Source organism: Eurosta solidaginis, chromosome 3 (genome assembly GCF_040869045.1).
Source record: "Eurosta solidaginis isolate ZX-2024a chromosome 3, ASM4086904v1, whole genome shotgun sequence".
Classification (NCBI taxonomy): domain Eukaryota; kingdom Metazoa; phylum Arthropoda; class Insecta; order Diptera; family Tephritidae; genus Eurosta; species Eurosta solidaginis.
Window position 1 is genome coordinate 81,713,646 of NC_090321.1, and position 23,192 is coordinate 81,736,837.

Below are 23,192 nucleotides of genomic sequence, written 5' to 3' on the forward strand. Positions count from 1 at the left end.
AACCAAGAAAATAATTGGCGATTATTATTCCCGGCCTAGTGATAGCGTTAATAAAGAAGCTAAAAACGTCAAGATATACAAGTCTGCAACATATGTCCCGAGATTATCAGAAAGAACAAGATATTCGAACATGTATGACAAAGAAAACGTGCGGTTAGCTTTCACCTATGACAACACACTACGGAAAATTTTCAGTAATCTAAAAGTTAAAATCTCAACTCAAGAAAAATCGGATATTGTATACAAGATTCCTTGCAATGGTGACGGGTTCCACATATGCGAGAAAGTATATGTGGGTACTACAAAAACAAAACAAGAATATCCGCACACAAATCTAACATAAAATTAAGGAACAATTTTGCGGACAACAAAACAGTTTTAACTTCGCACTGCCAAGATACAGGACATTACCCGGACTTTGACAATGTCGCTATTTTAGAAAAGGAGAGAAATTATAATAAACGTTTCGTGTTAGAAATGCTACACATAGTGGACACCCCTAATGATAAGATGATGAATTTTAACCCTTTCGCCCCTACTGGGACAATACGTCCCAGCAAACTTCAAATATGTGTATAACTTTTAATTTTTATCCAATTACGCATAGAAATGTGCCCAATAAAACCTTGAAGACTTCTTTGATGATCAGTAACCGCATTCCGTCATTATTGACATCAAATTTCCCTTTACGCAATATTTTGCACAGACATGTCGTGAAATTTCAACAGTAACGCGTTGTATTTCAGTGTGAAACGTCTATCTGGTACCGTTTGTATTCGTAATATACCGCTTGCTGTAAAGTTTAGGTGTGAATAAATGTTATTCCTTCGAAATTGGAAAGAAATTATAATGAATAAAGTAAGTTTTTTATATTTATAACTGCATTGGGACATATAAATCCCAATAATGCATTTGTGTGGGATAATAATATCCCAATATTTGTTTATACCTTTAGATGCGTACAAATTTTTGGCCCTTTTGGTATTATTGGGACTTATTGGTCCCACCTATAAATGTTAATAAATGTTATTGGGATTATATATCCCAGGATAACGGTAAAGATTCAGGTATGCCAAACATCTTATATTTTAGTCATATTACAGGATTAGCTGTCGTAATGATGAAAACACCGCCTGATTTCGAAAAAAAACTCAGGGGTGAAAGGGTTGACATCGCGAATCGTTCACATGTCTACCGCAACCTAATTAGGAACAACAAACATTCGTGACACATTTTTTACCCACCCACACAAATATAAAGGCTTCGTCTTCGTTTTGAATGTAATTGTAATGCTGAGATGACCACGCATTTATGTATTCGCCGTCTATTACTTTGTTGTTTTGAAAGTTTTTTGTTTACAATTACGGTTCTTTCATTTGTTTATACTCTCTGTTTAGATTATCAATCGCTGTTTCATTTTATAATTGTTTTGTTAAATGTTAGTCTTGCAAGTGTAGCTTAAGTTGTAAGTTGTGTTGATATGATATATGTTAATTAATGTTTTTAGGTGCATATGTTTGTTATAAATACGTATTGTTTTTTGCAGTCCTGATGATGACTTCAGATTGAGGTCGAAATATTGATATTAAATTAAATTAAAACCAAATAAAAGCGTTTTATTTAATCCGGCCTTGAGCTCAACAATAACAACAACGGTATAAACAGATTAAATGAACCGAAGACCTTTGGAAAATGATTAACTTATTCCTCGATTTGGACTTAAATAAATGGAAATAAATAAACAAGGCAAACGTAAAAGAGAAAGTGTGCAAATATAAATGAATATTAACGGAGTGACAGGAGCTCACATATGCAAGTAAATCAGGTTAACTTAAGTATAAAAAGTTATATGGTAATAAAAAACTTAACAAACAAACTCACATATGTGCATGTATATGAAACCAGATGTGCGAATATACAAACTTATAATCTAGTAACCAAAGAATACGTAATATGGTGAACTTCGCCCTTTTGACCCAAAATGGCCCATGACCGGCTTGCGAGAAGTGGAGCATCGAAAATGAATCAATAAATCCATGAAATATAATTTTCCAATCAATTAATTTTTAAGCATCGGCCACTCCACAACCGAGCATCGGTCAAGAGACCAAAAATAAAAATCATTGAATGAACGCAGCATCAAGGGATGTCTTCTTTGCGTATCGCACTGACACTTACATATGTTTACATATGTTTATGTGCCAGCCAGCAATGAGTGTGAGTACCTTGACTGTGAAAAAAATTTACTTACCGGCAAAGCAGTGGCGATGGTTCAATATTGGGATGAATTGATTGGATCCATTTATGGGACGGACGGTGGTTTGAAATGCTGCGTGTTTGATATTATTTCAACCGCTTGAACCTGAATGATGCCGATGTTGACGTTGTGGTACGATATTTGTTGTTATCCAAAAACAACTGTAAAAAAACGCTATACGACTCTCACGTAAACAACACGCACATAAAATCCATTTAAGTTTTGAATCTTTGTACACTAGGTGCTTTCGATATTACTATAGAAGGGAAGTTAGTAACGGGGAATGTGGACATTCAAGTTACTCATGTGGCAAGGTGTGCTGGCCTTGAAGCTAGCTATTGAATACAAAGAAGGGTCAAAAGCAAATATAAAAGGGAATGCTTCGCTGAACAAATAGAGGAGAGACGAATTTGCAGTGCAGCAGCTAACAGTGGGTTGTTTTATGATGCACCATAAACTAATCTTGCGCCAAAATGACCGGTTGCTATTTATATCTTGAGCATAATAATGAAAAGACCGTAATTTATTATCGAAAATGGCTTTATTGTTTTCCTAAGTATTCTCCGTGATAATCAATACCCTTTTGCATGCGTTCAAACCAATTTTCGTAGCACTTTTTCCACCTCGATTGAGGTATCTCCAAAACAAAGCTTTCGAATACATCAACGGCTTCTTCAGGCGCCGAAAAACAATAAGTACGTTGGCTACGTAATTTATTCTTGATTTGCAGAAATAATTTCGTGCCAAATCAGGGCTGTACGGAGGGTGACTCATTCATTCGACATTTTGGCCAGTCAAATAGACAGTTGTTTCTGCCATGTGTGAGAGCTGGCATTGTCATGATGAAGAATGATCCTTCGTTGCCGCTTCTTCTTCCGTATTTCACCAAGCACTACTGGCAAACACATGTCTATATACTATTCGGAATTCACCGTTCTTCGTTGCTCTAATGGCACGGCAGCTACATGTCCAGCTATACCGAAGAAACAGGCGATCATTTACTTCAGAGAGCTTCGCGCACGAATCACTTTTGTTGGATTTGGCTCACTTGGAAAACCCATACAGTGGATTGCTCTTTTGTTTTGGGCTCATACGTATAGATCCAAGATTCTTCACCTGTGTAGATGTTATCTACAGCCTTTGGTGCACCGCGATTGTATGTCTTGAGCATTTCTTTGCACCAATTGACAAGAGCATCTTTTTGAGCTTTTGTAAAATTATGCGGGATCCAACGCGAACAAATTTTTTTCACAGCTAAATGCTCATGCAACATCTTATTGATGCTCATCGTATTAATGCTCAGGGATGCCTCAATGCCAATGTTTGGTGGCACAGCAACTGATTTTGGACGACCTTCACGACTTTCGTCCCTGAGCGAACGGCGGCTACGATTGAATTCGATATACCAGCGTTACACAATGGCAAAGGATGGGGCTTCATCACCAAAAGTGGAAATAAGTTGTTCAAAGCACTCCTGTCTTCATAATCCACGGCGAAAGTCGTACAAAATCATCGGACGAAAAATTTTCCTAGTTAATTCCATTTTTTCGCTGAGATAAAAGTTACTGTAAACAACACAAGTTGTACTCAAATGTCAAAATTTTCTGAAGAAGGTTATGCTTGAAAACGCCAAACTTTCAATTGAAAACAATTAGTGTTGCCAAGGCTCAAAATATAAATAGCAACCCTCTATCAGCTTACATAACAGCTATTATAGCTCGAAACTCAAGCAAAAACATGAGTTGCTACACAAGCCCACTGGTAGAACTCTTGAATGCTAAAGAGTTAAAACGATAAAACCATTGAGTCGGAAGGCAATGAAGCCAAAAAAGCAGCCCGAGATAGCCCCGAAGATATCGCCACCAATGCGATGGGGACAGAAATTGGATCAAAACTAGATCTAAACAAGTAAGGAAGGTTAAGTTCGGGTGTAACCGAACATTACATACTCAGTTGAGAGCTATGGTGACAACATAAGGGAAAATAACCATGTAGGAAAATGAACCGAGGGAAACCCTGGAATGTGTTTGTATGACATGTGTATCAAATGAAAGGCACTAAAGAGTATTTTAAAAGGGAGTGGGCCTTAGTTCTATAGGTGGACGCCTTTTCGAGGTATCGCAATTAAGGTGGACCAGGGGTGACTCTAGACTTTATTTGTACGATATAGGTATCAAATGAAAGTTGTTAATGAGTATTTTTAAAAGGGATTGGGCCTTCGTTCTATAGGTGTTCGCCATAAATGTGGACCAGGGGTGACTTTAGAATATGTTTGTACGATATGGGTATCAAATGAAAGGTATTAATGAAAGTTTTAAAAGGGAGTGGTGGTAGTTTTATATGTGAAGGCGTTTTCCAGATATCGACCAAAATGTGGACCAGGGTGGCCCAGAACATCATCTGTTGGATACCGCTAATTTATTTATATATGTAATACCTGCCAAGATTTTAAGGGTTTTTTATTTCGCCCTGCAGAACCTTTTCATTTTCTTCTACTTTATATGGTAGGTGTCACAGCCATTTTATAAAGTTTTTTCTAAAGTTATATTTCGCGTCAATAAAACAATCCAATTACCTTACCATATTTCATCCCTTTTTTCATATTTGGTATAGAATTATGGCATTTTTTTCATTTTACGTAATTTTCGATATCGAAAAAGTGGGCGTGGTCATAGCCGGATTTCGTTCATTTTCCATACCAAGATAAAGTGAGTTCAGCTAAGTACGTGAACTGAGTTTAGTAAAGATATATCGATTTTTGCTCAAGTTATCGTGTTAACGGCCATGCGGAAGGACAGACGGACGTCTGTGTATAAAAACTGGGCGTGACATCAACCGATTTCGCCCATTTTCACAGAAAACAGTTATCGCCATAAGGTTATGCTTGAAAACGCCAAACTTTCAATTGAAAACAATTAGTGTTGCCAAGGCTCAAAATATAAATAGCAACCCTCTATCAGCTTACATAACAGCTATTATAGCTCGAAACTCAAGCAAAAACATGAGTTGCTACACAAGCCCACTGGTAGAACTCTTGAATGCTAAAGAGTTAAAACGATAAAACCATTGAGTCGGAAGGCAATGAAGCCAAAAAAGCAGCCCGAGATAGCCCCGAAGATATCGCCACCAATGCGATGGGGACAGAAATTGGATCAAAACTAGATCTAAACAAGTAAGGAAGGTTAAGTTCGGGTGTAACCGAACATTACATACTCAGTTGAGAGCTATGGTGACAACATAAGGGAAAATAACCATGTAGGAAAATGAACCGAGGGAAACCCTGGAATGTGTTTGTATGACATGTGTATCAAATGAAAGGCACTAAAGAGTATTTTAAAAGGGAGTGGGCCTTAGTTCTATAGGTGGACGCCTTTTCGAGGTATCGCAATTAAGGTGGACCAGGGGTGACTCTAGACTTTATTTGTACGATATAGGTATCAAATGAAAGTTGTTAATGAGTATTTTTAAAAGGGATTGGGCCTTCGTTCTATAGGTGTTCGCCATAAATGTGGACCAGGGGTGACTTTAGAATATGTTTGTACGATATGGGTATCAAATGAAAGGTATTAATGAAAGTTTTAAAAGGGAGTGGTGGTAGTTTTATATGTGAAGGCGTTTTCCAGATATCGACCAAAATGTGGACCAGGGTGGCCCAGAACATCATCTGTTGGATACCGCTAATTTATTTATATATGTAATACCTGCCAAGATTTTAAGGGTTTTTTATTTCGCCCTGCAGAACCTTTTCATTTTCTTCTACTTTATATGGTAGGTGTCACAGCCATTTTATAAAGTTTTTTCTAAAGTTATATTTCGCGTCAATAAAACAATCCAATTACCTTACCATATTTCATCCCTTTTTTCATATTTGGTATAGAATTATGGCATTTTTTTCATTTTACGTAATTTTCGATATCGAAAAAGTGGGCGTGGTCATAGCCGGATTTCGTTCATTTTCCATACCAAGATAAAGTGAGTTCAGCTAAGTACGTGAACTGAGTTTAGTAAAGATATATCGATTTTTGCTCAAGTTATCGTGTTAACGGCCATGCGGAAGGACAGACGGACGTCTGTGTATAAAAACTGGGCGTGACATCAACCGATTTCGCCCATTTTCACAGAAAACAGTTATCGCCATAAAATCTATGCCCCTGCCTAATTTCAAAAGGATTGGTTAATTTTTGTTCGACTTATGGCGTTAAAAGTATTCTAGACATATTAAATGAAAAAGGGCGGAGCCACGCCCATTTTTAAATTTTCTTTTATTTTTGTATTTTGTTGCACCATATCATTACCGGAGTTGAATCTTGACATAATTTACTTATATACTGTAAAGCTATTAAATTTTTTGTTAAAATTTTACTTTAAAAAATTTTTTTTTTAAAAAGTGGGCGTGGTCCTTCTCCGATTTTACTAATTTTTATTAGGCGTACATATAGTAATAAGAGTAACGTTCCTGCCAAATTTCATCATGATATCTTCAACGACTGCCAAATTACAGCTTGCAAAAATTTTAAATTACCTTCTTTTAAAAGTGGGCGGTGCCACGCCCATTGTCCAAAATTTTACTAATTTTCTATTTTGCGTCATAAGTTCAACTCATCTACCAAGTTTCGTCGCTTTATCGGTCTTTTGTAATGAATTATCGCACTTTTTCGGTTTTTCGAAATTTTCGATATCGAAAAAATGGGCGTGGTTATAGTCCGATATCGTTCATTTTAAATAGCGATGAGAGAATAGAGATTTTGAATAGAGATGAGTGCTCAGGAACCTACACACCAAATTTCATCAAGATACCTCAAAATTTACTCAAGTTATCGTGTTAACGGACGGACGGACGGACGGACATGGCTCAATCAAATTTTTTTTCGATCCTGATTATTTTGATATATGGAAGTCTATATCTATCTCGATTCCTTTATATATGTACAACCAACCGTTATCCAATCAAACTTAATATACTCTGTGAGCTCTGCTCAACTGAGTATAAAAACTTAAAATTAAATGAAGCACTACTCAAATTGGAAGAGAAGCTCGGCCTATAATAATTTGTATTTACAACACGCACTGCCAGACCAGATATTAAAATCCGGCTCAGTAAATTTAACTTCAGCGCTACTACGACTGTAAATTTACAACGTGCGAGTATTTATTTTGGTCCACACATAGCAGAAGAGGGATTGATGAAGAATATCACCTACAGCTACTAAAATACCTTGACTTTCTAACTTAAAGAAACCTAGGACTAAGCGAACCTCGACCGCAGAACATAACAGACCAGCAAGACTTTCCACTAATAAGCGATATTTTATCAAAGTATATGGCTTGCTATTGATTTTCTTATCGAGATGTTACCGGTTTGTTGCAGAAAATTTATCGATTTATTATAGAAATGTTATAGTTATGGTGTTGAACAGTTATTTGTTTGTAATCGCAAAGCTTTCAATTCGTTATCATAGTGTTACCAATTTGCTATCGACGTGTTGTCGATTTTTTATAGAAAAATTTAATCAAACATGTATCGATATGTTATTGAAAATGTATCGATTTACCATAGAATCGGTCAATTTGCATTCAACGTGTTATCAATTTATTATAGAAAAGTTATCGTTATGCTATCGAACAGTTATCAATTTGTAATCTGAAAGTTTCTATATGTTATCAGAGTTTTACGAATTTTTGTATCGGCGTTTTAACTTTTAGTAAAAATTGTTCATATGTTATCGAAAAGTTATCGGTTTTTTATCGAAAATTAATTTATTTCTTATTGTAATTTTATTTTATAGACTTATATCGATTTGTTATCGACAACTCATAGCTTTTTTTGAAATAATAAGTGATAAATCTTCAATATAAAATCGATGACTCATCTTTAACTCGTCGATAAGAAACCAATTAGAAACAGACGGCTTGCTCAAAATAGGTCCGTAGCAATATCAACGATGAAAATTTGCTCTCTATAATTAGCCGATAATAGGACAATAACATATCGGTATCAGTTGTTACCGATAAGAAGTCGACAAAGCTCTCCACAAAAAAATTTTTTTTTCTGGTAAAGTTACTTCGGTTGTGGTTGAGCTTCAAGACCTGTGCGAGCTCTACATAGTTAAATCATTCGTTTTCAATACGGAAACTTGAATGTTTAAACATCGAACTTCATGAGTACTTGGTACTCATGTCTCTTTTTTATGCAAAACAAGCGAACAAGGAATCACAAAGAGATACAGGATAAACAGTGAGCTACGCAAATTCGGCGCTTGTATAAAATCTCTAGGGCAAGAAAGCTAAGGATAAATAATTGCTACGAGCTTGCATCCCGCATGTTCGATAAATGTTTGATGCAACATTTTTCCGTACGGATTATAAATTTGTCTGGTACTTAACTTAGAGGCGAAAGGAGTCCCAGCTTAATATCTTCCTTTCATCCACTGTATAAATTAGTTACTGAAAGAAAATGATAGGGAGTCTTCCAAAATATCGGCTGAATGATGGCTCATCTTTTGTAGTGGTCATTCTATAAAATTTTTCTGACAACTTTATTACAAACAACGCGAATCAAACTCAGTCTTCGCCACTCTAATGTTCTAGCCTACAACCTATGTACGACTTAATGGTGTTTAAGTTGTTTTGGAACATTTGATTTCTAGGGAACTTTTGTAGAAATAGCCCATGGTGCGGTGCATGTTCAATCAAAAATGTTGTGACATAAATTGTTGATTTAGTGAACCTAAAATATGGCATTGCAGCACAACAACAACACCGACAACATTTATTGGCTAAACAACAAACAGCGAAACAATCGAGGTCAGAAAGCAAGTAAGCATTCACTGGAAAGTTATTGGCAAATAAAGCATAGGCGACGGGTGATATTGAATGCAGAGGACACCATGTGGTATGAGTGACAATAGCTCAGTGATTTTATGTGAATGTTGCATGTAAGTATGTAAGTATAGATATTAGAGTTGCCTCTTTAACTCCGGCTAGATAATTTTGATGGAACTCGTGCGAGACAACTTTAAAGCAACTATTCCAAATTCCAGCAACTTTCAGGATGATATCAAAAGTTATATTAGAGCGCGCATTCTCTTATACTAAACCTGTAGACCCCAGAAAGTGACATGCGGAACGGCACAGAATATATTATCGGCCCTGACCTATGAACGTCATTTAAAATGAAATTTTTGATCTTGAAATGCCATATGACGCGAATATACAGACAATAGTGCCGCAGTCGTAGGGGAAGCTCCTATCAGGCTGAATTGTATTTTGTACGGGCAAAAATATGGCTATCCATGCGTAGTCCCCAATCAGTAGCGGAAAAAAGAGAATAACAGAAAAACATATGGAAGAAAAAGAAATTCTGTGAGTTCCTTTCTCCTAAAAACTCATGCAGCGAATCATCTCCCAAAAAATTGTAGCGCACGTAGCAGACAATGCTAATATATTTGTCGTCGTTTATCTCATTTGGTGCCTGCATGTCTTAGCAGGTTCCCACTCAGCCTCGTTGGTTTCCGATTCCAAGCTCTTCAGTAGGTATTTGCACGAATGCTAAACGCATTTTGTTTGCACGTTTGAGCTCAGCGCTTTACGTCGATAGTGTGCTCTTCAACTTAAATCCTATGGTGCTTGCACTACCCTCAGCCTCGCTGTCCTAAATAAATAAATACACTTAAGGGAGACTGTAGTCTACGTTGTACTGCTGGGAGTGCATGTGTTGTTTGCTTTAGAACGGGTGTTCATCACATAAGCGGGACCCTGCTCGGGCGCTATTTTTTTGGTGGGTTTCATTGGAAACTGAGGTAGCACTGTTCAGGGTAATGTGGATGGCAACATGTCTCCTGAAATGATTGGATTCACTAGGGCTCATCTAATAATGGTCATTGGGGTTTCGACAGGGCACTTTCCAATGTGAATCCATGTGGTATATCTCAATATAATGGAAAACCAACCCTGCTGCAGCTGTATGGAATATGGTGATTTGAATCATCGAAACACTTTATGCTTAATTGCACAGATTTTTCCCCAACTAAGCGAAAGTATTTCGGTCGCGACTCACTTGGATCTCCGGAGGATTTATTCAAGGTCGAGCTCGGCCTCATTTGGAAATATATCGTTACTACGCAGCGATCCTCTAGGTAGCTATTGCTACGTCACCGATATTTTGTGGGGTATACAACAAACCTTCAAACTGACCAAGTGAGCTTCCCCCACCAGAGCAGTAACCATCTAACCTAAACTATATATTCTGATAGCTTACTTTTTTATGTATTCTGATGGCATACCACACTACACTTATTAGAGTTCTGGCGCATTCCGATGGCATGCTTATTGGAGTCTTGTTGCATTCCTGTCCTGTGCAATCAGACAGTATGCCGAGCGGAATCTGATGCATATCACTAATGTAAAATCTTACTTCAAAAATATGTTTTAATATAACAGTGGGAAAATTTTTATGTATTTGAAATTTAACTTTCGAATTCTATATACATACGAACCAAGAAACCCGGCAGACTTTACCCCGCTTGAAAATTGGTTTCAAAAAGTGAGCCTCGCTTCCCCTCTCCCCTCTCTATTCCAGTCTCGTCTAATTGATTCTCTATTTTTCTACTTCTTTGTGTCCATCCCTCATTCCATTTATCTCCCTCCCACTCTAACTATCACTCTTCTATTACTATCCCTCCTGTTCTCACCCCTATTTCCACTTCCATTCCAGCTCCCACTTCCTCTCCTTCTCTTACTTTCACTCCCACTGCCGCTTTCACTCCTACTCTGACTCCCAATCTCACTACAACTTTTCCTCACACTCTCGCTCCCACTCCCACTCAACAATCACTCCAATTCCTACTCGTGCGCACCAGTGTGGCAACCAGAGGGTTGTGAGCATCGGTGTTAGTAAACAGGTTTTGTAGCCTTCGCCGCTGCTGCTTCTTTCTAGTAATACTTGCCCGCAACAAGACTAAGGAGACTGATCTTAGGAGGCTGCTCTCGCACTAGACACGACTGCCAAAGCAGCCCTGGCTTCCCCAACTCATTATGTTTATAAAATGTAAAAGCTTATCTCTAGCTGGGCTAAGTAAATATTTTAGGGACATCCTAAATATTTACAATTGAGTTGAAGTTATTCTAAAGGTGGCTTAATTGTATGCGCGATGATGCGTAAATAATTTTCGTTTTGGATTTCAATGAATGTCGTAGGATGTATTAACCTAATTAAGTTGGAGCCAACAACAAAAACAATCGAATCGAAGATTTCAGCTCAATGACCAAATTTTTATCAAATATGCAGTGCGACTCTTGCAGAAAAGCAAATTATTTAAAATTTTAATATAATTGTTTGCTCGAAATAATGTTTGTATATATGGATGTGTGATAAATATGTCCACATATGTTTGCGTCCTGCTCAATTGATGATAATGATTTCATTAATTTCACGGCACTGGAGCTTCGTATTAATTTCGTTTCGACAAATTTATATTCACTGACTCAAGTGCAGTTACGGTTGACCCTTTGTGAGATTATATAGTTTTTTATTGATTCGTCATGAATTAGTTGAGCGATTTGTTGGATTTAATTATTATAGGAATAAAATACTTGGCACGATTTACGAAAATATTAAGGCCGAGCTTTTCTTAATTTTTTAATTTTAACTACAAACTGGCGGGATGGGACTTACATGCCTTATGCCCATTTCGAACTACAGCTGGAAGACAGACGAGTTTTTAGTGAGAAGGTTTTCATCGACTTGTCTGGGGAAAACCTTCTTAGATAAATGGCGGACTGGAATAAAACGGCTCTAGCAACAGAACGACCCTCGTAAAACTCGGTATGCCTGTCGCAAGAGGTAAATGATTCAATAGGTTATGCAACATAACCCTTCAATGGGCTGCCAGCGTAATTTATTGCGTTTCCAACCCAACTGGCAACCTTTCCTACCAGTGCCGAATCCCGTTTCTTTAGCAGCAGAGGCTCTGGTGACTCCAAGTTCTATGGAAATGGGATGGCCTAGAATGTTCAATATGGTCACCATATATACTTCCCGAGATGGTCGAGCGTACACGTTAATGGTGCTTGTTATCAGAGCGTACCGTATCTATATCCGGAAAATTACCATCAACATCTATAACACTCCCCAAAACCATCGGGGAGTATCTACCGCTTCGACTATAACAACCGTTCCACTGTGTTATAAGAAAAATACGCATTTTACGAGACATACTTCTAGTTTTAAGTTTAGTCGAGTATACAAAAGATTTGCACTGAGAATTTAGAATTCATCCTGAAGACGACAGCTGGTTAGGGGGCCTTCGAGGTGTGTACTTATCGCTACAACAACAACAACAACAATTCATCGTGAAAAGCTATTAATAAGCCATTCAGGCATCTCTTTAAGCACAAAGCTTAAATCTAGCAATGCACCAAAAACGCGTTCAATCCAAAAATTTATTTATTTTACAAAGTTAAAACGTTGATGTTCCATATGGCACAATACATTATTGACAAATTTCTCAGCTTTTGTAGACCTTTAACACAGAGTAACAATCTACACGAAAAAGCTGCAGAGCTAGGTGTGCGAGCGCTAAACTAAGATGGGTCGGCGCATACTGTGGTTGTATTAATGAAAGCGTTGTTGCTTCGAGTGCTCTATATTTACTTAGTTTGTATTAATTTGCGGTTTTCATCAAAGTTTATGTAAATATGTACATATATGTATGTACGTTAATGTGGGTGAGTACGCGCATTCGACGGGCATAGAATTTAATTAAATGTTGTGTATAGGATAATTAAATACTTATGTAGATGCGCGAGTGTGCTTACCTTTCGTCACACACGAGTAATGTCAATTAACCGGAGTAAATGTCGATATTTTCATACCATAACTTATTTTGGAGGGTAGTTTTATGAATTCTCTATATATAATTGTGAAAGTCTGTACGAGGTCGGAGTATCACGTCAAAACCACGCCAAAACCACACAAGCGCATAACGGGAAAATGTACATAGGTCTATATTTTACCTTCAGAAGGATAATAGGCATGTTTTTTTTTTACAACAAATGTTGGAAAGTTGACCAGGGGCCGACGTATGCTAAATAAAAAAGTGTACGATGCGATTTGCATTAAATTCGATATAGAGGTGACTACCTCATTATTTTATAAACTTTTCTTTTCGGGAAGTGGTCCACTCAAAAAAATTGCTTTGTCAAAAAAGTACCCTTGTAGCGAATTTCAAGCGAATAGTACCATAAATAAGATTATTTGGAATAGTTGGGCATTGGTTTCAGTCACAAACCACGTACACACATACATAAGAAATATATTTGTATATTAAGATTTTTATGTATGTGCGCTAAATATAAGCATACAAAAATCGATACCACTATTTTCTGTTGCTGCAGCGTTACATCGCCTCATCAGATATGACATCAACAAAACAATTTTTTTCTGAAATGAAATACGAAGCATCAAATTGAAAGAATGCAGAAAAAAGTTTGACAAATAGGAAACCAAATTGCCTACTTAATAAGTAAGAAAGTCGAAGAGCGGGAAGAACAGAGCGTTGTGTACCCAGCAGTTAAAATTTGTTCAACATTTTTTCCAATAGTTCCGCTGTAATAAAAAAGTGTTAAATTAAAAATTGGTGGGGCGTATCTTCAATTTTTTGTCACCTAAAGTCTCATTTACATCCAAAGTTTGCATTGTTTTATTGTTTTTCCGTTCTTTTGTGTGAACAGTTGACTTATAGCTGACACTTTTATATTACAACATTCTCATTCTACGCAGAATTTTGCGTATAAGCCTGCAGTTTGTTTAAAAGGGAAACCCTTAAGCTTTCAAACGATATAATATAAGGATTTTTAATGAAAATTTGTGATTATCGTACGTTGATGTAATAATAACACTGCGTTACAAAAACGAGCTTTAGTTCTGTCCTATGAACCAAATATACTTTTTCGGAAACGGGAGAAAAAATAAAAATACACGTGTATCGGCGATTTTCATGCACACGTCACAATTTTTTTTTTATATATAAAGTATAAAGCTCGTAGTGTTTATACTTTATACATAAAAAAAAGATTCTAACGTGTACATAAAAATCGTCGATACACGTGTATTTTTATTTTTCTTCCCTTTCCGAAAAATTATATTTGGTGCATAGGACAGAATGTGTGTAACGCGGTGTAATATCTCGAAAACAAGAACCTTAAAGAAAAATCTGGTTGGTATTCAGATTAAGCGATCCGAATACCTTTAGAAAAGTACTAGCCCACTTCTGGGTTTATTTCGTTTATTATCAAAAAAAAAAAAAAAAATTCAAAACGACCTTCTGCATATCATCGGTCTCATAAAAGACTAGGTTCATGTTCTAGAAAACTAGCACAGTTATTTGTCCACATAGAAGACTAACACAGTTTCGATTTTCAGGGTCGTGCGAAGATTTTTTTGCAAATTTGTGCAAAAGAGCATTTTGTTATTTAATATATTCAATATCTCGGAAACCGCAGTTTATACATGAAACGATAAACACTCGGGATAAAACTGTCTAAATTCCTTACCTTGGCCACTTTTTAAACAACACTTAATCTAGTGAAAATATGTTACAGTGCAAATGAAAAATTTTTATTGTCAGTCAACCATTTTTCGTGAATTTGCTATTAATACTTTACAGCCGATTTCGAACAATAACCATCCATCCTTTTTGATGAAGCGAAATCACCCTCCGTAAATTTTTCGTGTTATTTCGAATGTGTTTTTGATAAGGTCAAACTAAAAAACTATATGTGACCCGGCCTATGAAAAGGTGGCTTATGACTCAAAAAAATAATGAAAAGAAAAACTACTAAGAAACTGAAGAAATGCATTGTTTATCTTTAACAGCTGTTTCTTTTTTGAGTCATAAGCCACTTTTTCATAGGCCGGGTCACATATTATTAGATCGTATGTCCATCATCTTTCTCGCATGTGCTGCTGGCCACTATCAAAAACAATTTCACTTCCGGCTCTAAGTTACGCTATTCATTTCCCGGAATTACACCAGATTCTTTACCGACATCTTTATTACTTACATTCCCATCCTGTTCGGACGGCTTGAAAAAAGTGCCCGAATATACTTTTCCTCATTTGAATACAATTCTTACAAAAAACCCAGTGCTTCTTGGAATAACAGTCGTATTCAAAAGTTTAAAAAAATATAAAAGGCAAATAACCAACCCATTCAAAATCAATCTAGGCATTACAAAGGCCACAAGTAACAACAAAAGCCATAATCTAGACCTAGCCCGTCTAGCGTAGCCACGTGAATGAACACATGCACGGAAAAATTGCAAAAAAAAAAAAATTTTTCAAACTAAATTTTTATTCAACAACTTCATTAGAAGTTAGTTTGTATTTCAAACACTTACAACAACACCAATACAATTGTCTGATCGCGTTCATCGCAGACATTTCAGATCTACTAAACGCTTCATACCGCGTTTTTTCCACTCTTAATTTGTTTTGACTTTTTACACTAGAGCTCGTCCAGGGATTAAAGCCAAAGCACAGCAGCGGTAACTTTGTCACAAACAAATAGCTTCGTCGACCTCTAATCGGTAACAACCGATACTGATAAGTAATCATCAGCAGCGGGTTATTCAAGTCGAGTTATTTCAAAGGACGGGTTACAGATTTGTCACGGTATATGATTCATAACAAACCGTTTAGTATTCGGTTACAAACCGATAACACGCATATTAAAAATTGTTAGCACTAAAAAAAAAAGTGGATAATTTTTCGATATCGAATCGAATACACGCCGATAACAATTATTTATATAACACTCTGATAAGAAATAGATAATCATTCGATAACTTATTGATAATGCATCGATAGGCTTTGCTTTAAGTTAACTATCAATTGATCCCGCGGACCCTCATTCGGCGGACAACTCATTCCAGGTACATTTCATCCCACGGACAATTCATCTCTTGGAAAATTCGTCCCACGGACAATTCATCCCACGGACAACTCAACCCATGGACAATTCTTCCTACAGGCACATTTTACTATATTTCATCGGGTTTTCCTTCCTGACGTTATAACTCCAGAACGCACGAACCGATTTCCACAGTTTTGCATTCGTTGGAAAGGCCTCGGGCTCCGTGAGGCTTATAGCAAAGAAAATTTAGGATCGACGCGCAGGGTCTCGAGATATAGGCCAAAACGTGGATCCGCGTACCCCTAGAATGTGTTTATAGATATGGATATCGAATGAAAGCTGTTGATGAGTGCCTTAGTAGAGGGTAATTTTCAAACCCCTGGGTGACTAGGGTCTCGAGATATAGGCCAAAACAAGGACCCGGTTACCCCCAGAATGTGTTTATAGAATATGGATAACAAATGAAAGCTGTTGATGAGTGCTTTAGTAGAGGGTAATTTTCATACCCCTGGGTGACTAGGGTCTCAATATATAGGCCAAAACGTCGATCCGGGTACCCTAGAATGTGTTTATAGATATGGATATCGAACGAACGCTGTTAATGAGTGCTGTAGTAGAGGGTAATTTTCATACCCCTGGGTGACTAGGGTCCCGAAGCTTCCCAAGGAAGTCTGTTCTATGTACCAGAGCGACTCGGGATTTTTCCCGACCAAGGACTGTCATTTCAGTGTGACCCCTTTTAATTTTTTGCGTCCCTCCCACAAATTGTCATCCTCCCAGCAGCTCCTTGCAGCAGGACTGCTCCATACTCTCTTACTCCGGGAAGGCATCGAATCCAATCCGGGTCCGTCTCCTGACCCCGGTCTTGAGAAATGATTTTGCTGCATCTGCCGGAAAAGAATCTTTTTAGGGCGGTCATACTCTGTTCAGTGTGTCTCGTGCAAGGGATGGTTGCATCGGACAGGTTGTTCTGGGCTTGATCACAAAACCCGACGTCCACGTAACTTTTATAAATCTTTTGTGGCTCCTTGCTGTTCACGCCCAAGGGCGTCCCGTAGTCTACGCCTAAGCGCCCCCCCCCTACCTTCCAGCAGCCCCGCTGCTCAGTAAGCCACAACAAGTACCCACTGCTGCTCGCGCCCCACGGCGCCAACAACTCAAACAGCTGATACCACTCATAACTACTACCATCGTAGTAGAGTTGGTAGCAATGCTGATCATCAGTCCCTGCCCCCTCCCCCCCCCCCCCTCTTTTCCGGCAGCAATCGTGCAGGCCAGGGAAACAGACTCTTAGTCCCTACCTTCGTTTGCACCGTCTGCCAGCACAGAATATATAAGTTTGCGACATCCACCCAATGCAGCTCCTGCCTTGGGTGGTGCCACTTTCCTAGATGTTCTGGTCTCCGCGACGGCAACCCCCCGACGGGTTTCATCGCGCCATGTTGCCAGGTCGCAAACCCAAATCATCCGGGTACCCCAATGCTTGCCCAAGGACGCCCAGTCCCAGGGCCACAACAGCAACTGTGTCCTGGCCTTCCACAACCAAGGCGTAGTCACCCGTCACTTACCCCCAGTGTGGCGGCGTCTCCCCTTATGCACTTCAGAATTCTGCAGTTAAACTGTAATGGACTAACTGGGAAGATTACGGAGATAGTCGATTTCATGAAGCGGCGCAACATCCGCATTGCTGCGATTCAAGAGACTAAACTCACAGCAAGATCTGCATTGCAGACCTGCTCTGGGTATAATGTCCACAGGAATGACCGCGAGAGCGGAAATGGAGGCGGCCTCACGTTTATCATACACCACTCTGTGCAATATTATATATTTCATCCTGGCATCGACCGCAGGGACAATGTCTTAGAACGTCAAGGCCTATCTGTCCGGTCAGGCGATGTAAACCTAGAAATCATCAACATCTACATCCCTCCTGCCACCTGCTGCACCAGTGGATATCGCCTTAATATCAGGGCCTTACTCACTGGCAACAATCGCATTATCTTAGGCGATTTCAATGCCCATCATGATCTATGGCATTCAAACTTGCGGGCGGACAGTAGGGGTGAGATGTTGGCGGATCAAATAGAAGAAACGACGTTCTGCACAATAAACGGAAATGCACCCACACGTATGGTAGGAAGCTGTCACAGCTCGCCAGATATCTCAATCGTGAGCGCAGAATTCGTAAACTGCGTCAACTGGCAGCCGATGGTAACATTGGCATCCGACCACCTGCCCATACTTATTTCGCTCAATCGTACCGCCGACTTCATCGTCACCGAAAAACTCACTTTCATAAACTTCAAAAAAGGAAAGTGGGAAGAATATAAATCCTTTACAGACAACCGCTTTGCTGCCCTCCCTATCCCGACTGATGCCCGCCAAAGGGAGCGTGCCTTCCGTAAGGTCATTGAATCCCTCCCCCTCGGCATGTTTCATTCCCGCCGGGAGAATTCCCGAAATCCGGCCCACTTCCCGGCGGAGGCCGCAAACTTAGCGAGAGAACGTGACCTTATAAGACAGCTTGATCCGACCTCCAAATAAGGGATATAAACCAACGCATCAGATTGCTTGTGGACGAACACAAGCGGGTGAAATGGGAGGAGCACCTAAGAGGTTGTAACCTCTCTACCAGTGTGGGTAAACTTTGGTCCACCGTAAAGTCCCTATCGAATCCGGCCAAGCACAAAGACAAAGTTTCCATCGCCTTTGGCGATAAAATGCTGTCGGATGCGAAAAAATGCGCGAACGCTTTCTGCCGACAATATATAATGCATCCTACGGTCGACAAAGATAGACGGAGAGCCAATAGACACGCACATAAACACAAATTCAGCGCATCACCAATCACCATCACCGCTAAAGAGGTTGAGGATGCCATTGGTCGCGCTAAACCATCCAAAGCAGTGGGCCCAGACGGCATAGCCATGCCGATGCTTAAAAGCCTAGGGAAAGAGGGCTTCAAATATTTAGCGCATGTCTTCGACCTCTCTCTTTCCATCTTTGTCATACCCGAGAAATGGAAAATGGCCAAGGTGGTCCCGCTACTAAATCCTGGGAAACCAGCTAACATAGGTGAGTCGTATCGCCCGATATCTCTCCTATCGCCAGTGGCAAAGACGCTTGAAGCCATTTTGCTCCCTTATTTCCAAGCAAATTTGGAGCTAGCCCCTCATCAGCATGGCTTCAGAAAACTCCATAGCACTACCACCGCGCTAAATGCCACCCAGATAAATTGCGCTTTAAATCAATACCCCCACCATAGAATAGTACTCGTAGCGCTAGACCTATCAAAAGCTTTTGATACGGTCAACCATGGCTCGTTGCTGCAAGACCTGGAAGGGTCAACCCTTCCCCCATGTCTTAAAAGGTGGACCGCAAATTATCTGGGTGGTCGGCAAGCATCGTTGCAATTTAGAAACGAAACATCAAAACCAAGGAGAATTAAACAAGGGGTGCCACAGGGTGGTGTCCTATCCCCACTTTTGTTTAATTTCTACATATCTAAGCTACCTTACCCACCGGAAGGAGTCACAATCGTTTCCTACGCCGATGACTGCACAATAATGGCCACAGGCCCAGGCCCAAAGATCGATGCCCTATGCAATAAAATAAACGGCTACCTCCCCGATCTCTCCAGTTTTTTCGCCTCGCGAAACCTGGCATTATCACCGACTAAATCTTCCGCGACCTTATTTACATCATGGATGTCCCAATTGTCGACCATTTTGAACATCCACGTCGATGGCACTACGCTATCTACTGTCCTACACCCCAAAATCTTGGGTGTGACGTTTGATCAGGATCTACATTTTGGTGAGCACGCAGCCGCAATTGTTCCGAGAATTCAGAGCCGTAAAAAAATTCTCAAATCCCTCGCTGGCAGTACCTGGGGAAAAGATAAAGAAACGCTCATGACTACATACAAAGCAATTAGCAGCCGATTACGTGCTACGCGTCACCCATATGGTCGCCAAGCCTAAAAATTACCCACTGGAAGAAACTACAGGCCTGCCAAAATACTGCTCTCAGGATCGCCACGGGCTGTCTTCTTATGTCCCCAGAACACCATCTGCATAATGAGGCGAGAATACTCCCCATCAGGGAGAGAAATGAGATGCTGACCAAACAGTTCCTGTTGAATACCCAGAAACCTGGGCATCCCAACAGACATCTGATTGATGAACCAGCACCGCCTAGGGGCTTAAGGAGTCATCTCCGTAAGCATTTTGAGGAAATACGGCACCTGAGAACCCAGCAGTATGAAGCGAAAAAAACACAAGCAGGTCCTTGGTGAAATCCATAAACAGGCGTCGGACCTTTATGCCAGGAATTGCCCTGTGAATCCAGTACTTAAAGATAAGTATCTAAAACTCGCAGAAGAGGAACGCATACTCCCCAGGGAAACTCGTTTCACTCTTGCTCAACTTCGTTCTGGATACTGTAACAGGTTAAACTCTTACCTATCCAGAATCAACCCCGACATACAAAATGTATGCCCGCTTGCAATGTGTCCCCACATGACACCAACCATCTCTTTAATTGTAATGTGGAACCAACGCCTCTAACACCCCTTTCCTTATGGTCTACCCCTGTTGAAACGGCAAGTTTCCTTGGACTCCCGTTAGAGGATACTGATGACAATTTGTGATCGGTCGCGCCTATTAGGTGGGGCGAGCATTGCTACAACAACTAGCGTCTCGAGATATAGACCAAAACGTGGGCCCGTGAACGCCTAGGTAGTGTTTTTACATTATAGGTATCAGATTGAAGCTGTTGATGAGTGCTTTAGTACAGGGTATTTTTCATACCTATTGGTGACTAGGGTCTCGAGATGTAGGCCAAAACATGGATCCGGATACCCCTAGAATGTGTGTGTATTATGTATATCAAATGAAAGCTGTTGATGGGAGCTTTAAAGTAATTTTCATTGTGATATTCGATTTAGTCGCAGCAACCTGGCAAAACTGATAAATATGCATGCGAAGCCGAAATAAAGACATGAATTAATAATACCCACATACCTATTTGCATATGTCCTATTCGATTTGCCAGAAATTTGGTATATACATTTGCCTATATTAGTATTTACGATGCTTTTTTCCGGGAAGTAGACCAGAGACGAACTGGGACTGGGCTTCGGACTAGGACTGGACTGGCTCTGAGACTGAGACTCGGAGTGGGACTGGGACTGAGACTTGGAATGGGACTGGAACAAAATAAATACCACCCTCTGGGACTGGCAATAAGATATGTAGATGAATGAGAAGAACTTAAGGGAAGATAAAAGAGAGAAGGAGAACGAGACCGAGAAAGAGATAGAATGAGACGAAGACGGAGATAGATGAAGCGAAAAATACGGAGGGAGGAGTGAATACAAAGCTTTGGAAAAAGTGTAGAGGGGCGAGGGCAGAGCTAGACCGAAAAACCTTATTAAAATTTATGCAGATAGACCAAATTTAGGGCAGAACAACGTCTTCCGGGTCTGCAAGTTTTATTATAATTTATTTCGTTCTACAATTCTTTCTCAATGAATAACACTATATGACATTAAAAATATGTTCTTTGCGAAACAAACCTCAAGCTTTAGGTCTAGTCGAGTATGCAAAATCTGCTTACTTGGCATTTTGAATACACCCGAAAGTCCGGGAGGAGTGGGAGTGGAACAAAAATTCGCTATATTTGGTATATGTATTATATATGTGAGATTATTCAGCTTGGGAGGTAAAAGGAGTCAAATCAGGAGTGGGGTGGAGGGAGTGGAACTGGAAGCGCGAGTGGTGGGGGGAATGAGATTGCGATTGAAACAAATATTTTAATTCGCTATATTATATTGGTACATAGATTTCATATATGAAGAAGTTGAAATTGTTAAGGTTCTGGAAGTGTTGGCAGGAGTGAGAGTGGAAACAAAAATTTAATTATCAATGCCTCCGTAATTTTTGGAAGGAGTATCGAATATATAATATATATGTAGGTTCCATATATGAAGTAATTTAGGTGTGAGAGGTAGAGGGAATAAAAGTGAGAATGGAAATAAGAGTGGGTATGAGAGTGGGAATGGGTTTGGGGGAAGGAGAATTAGACTGAGAAGAGAGTGAAGATAAAATGAATAAGGAGGGGATAGTAGTAAAAGAAGAAATGGAAGAAAAAGTAATACAGTTAAATTCTTTTCGATTCTACAGAGACTGAAACAGGGAATTGAAGCTCACTTTTCAAATATAGGATAGGACACCGGCTGCCGGGTAGAATAGAGTTAAATAAAAGTATATAAAAATTTCAACAATAGCAAATATATACCTCGGTTGAATAGCGCAACTCTTTAAAGAAAAGACGTTGTATTTTGCTTGTTATATAAACCACATTAGCAAAGCCGATAAAGCCTTTTTTTTAATCATATTTTTCTGGTGAGGACAAGGGGAAACAATAAACTATTTTATTTCCACATCGTACCCACATTTAACCTCTACTACAAAATGACAGAAATAAATTCTGATCACTTTTAATTTTCGATTCAAATAAATAAAATAAATGTAAGGCGCGATAACCTCCGAAGAGATCTAAGGACGAGCTTATCTTCCAATTTGCGTCGTGCTCCTCTTGATTTTCTCTACAAATTGGCCGAACGGGACCTAGATGTTTAATGCCGACTCCGAACGGCATATGCAAGGCAGATGAGTTTTCACTGAGAGCTTTCCATGGCAGAGATACACCCGGTGCGCTTGCCAAACACTGCCGAGGGGCGACCCCGCTTAGACAAATTTTCTTCTAATTGGAAAACCTTATTTCTAAAATTTTGAAGTTGCTTTGCCCGGGGTGTGAACCCAGGGCATACGGTGTGGTAGGCGGAGCACGCTACCATCACACCACGGTGATTCATGGTGAATATCAATAGGGATTCGCCTATATACATATCCCCCATATGGCATATCACTTTCAGAGCCTACGCTTACGCTTACATTCAGGATTTCCCTAAACAAAGAAAAACAGCATAGCACCCAAAATCAAATCGCTTTGTTAAA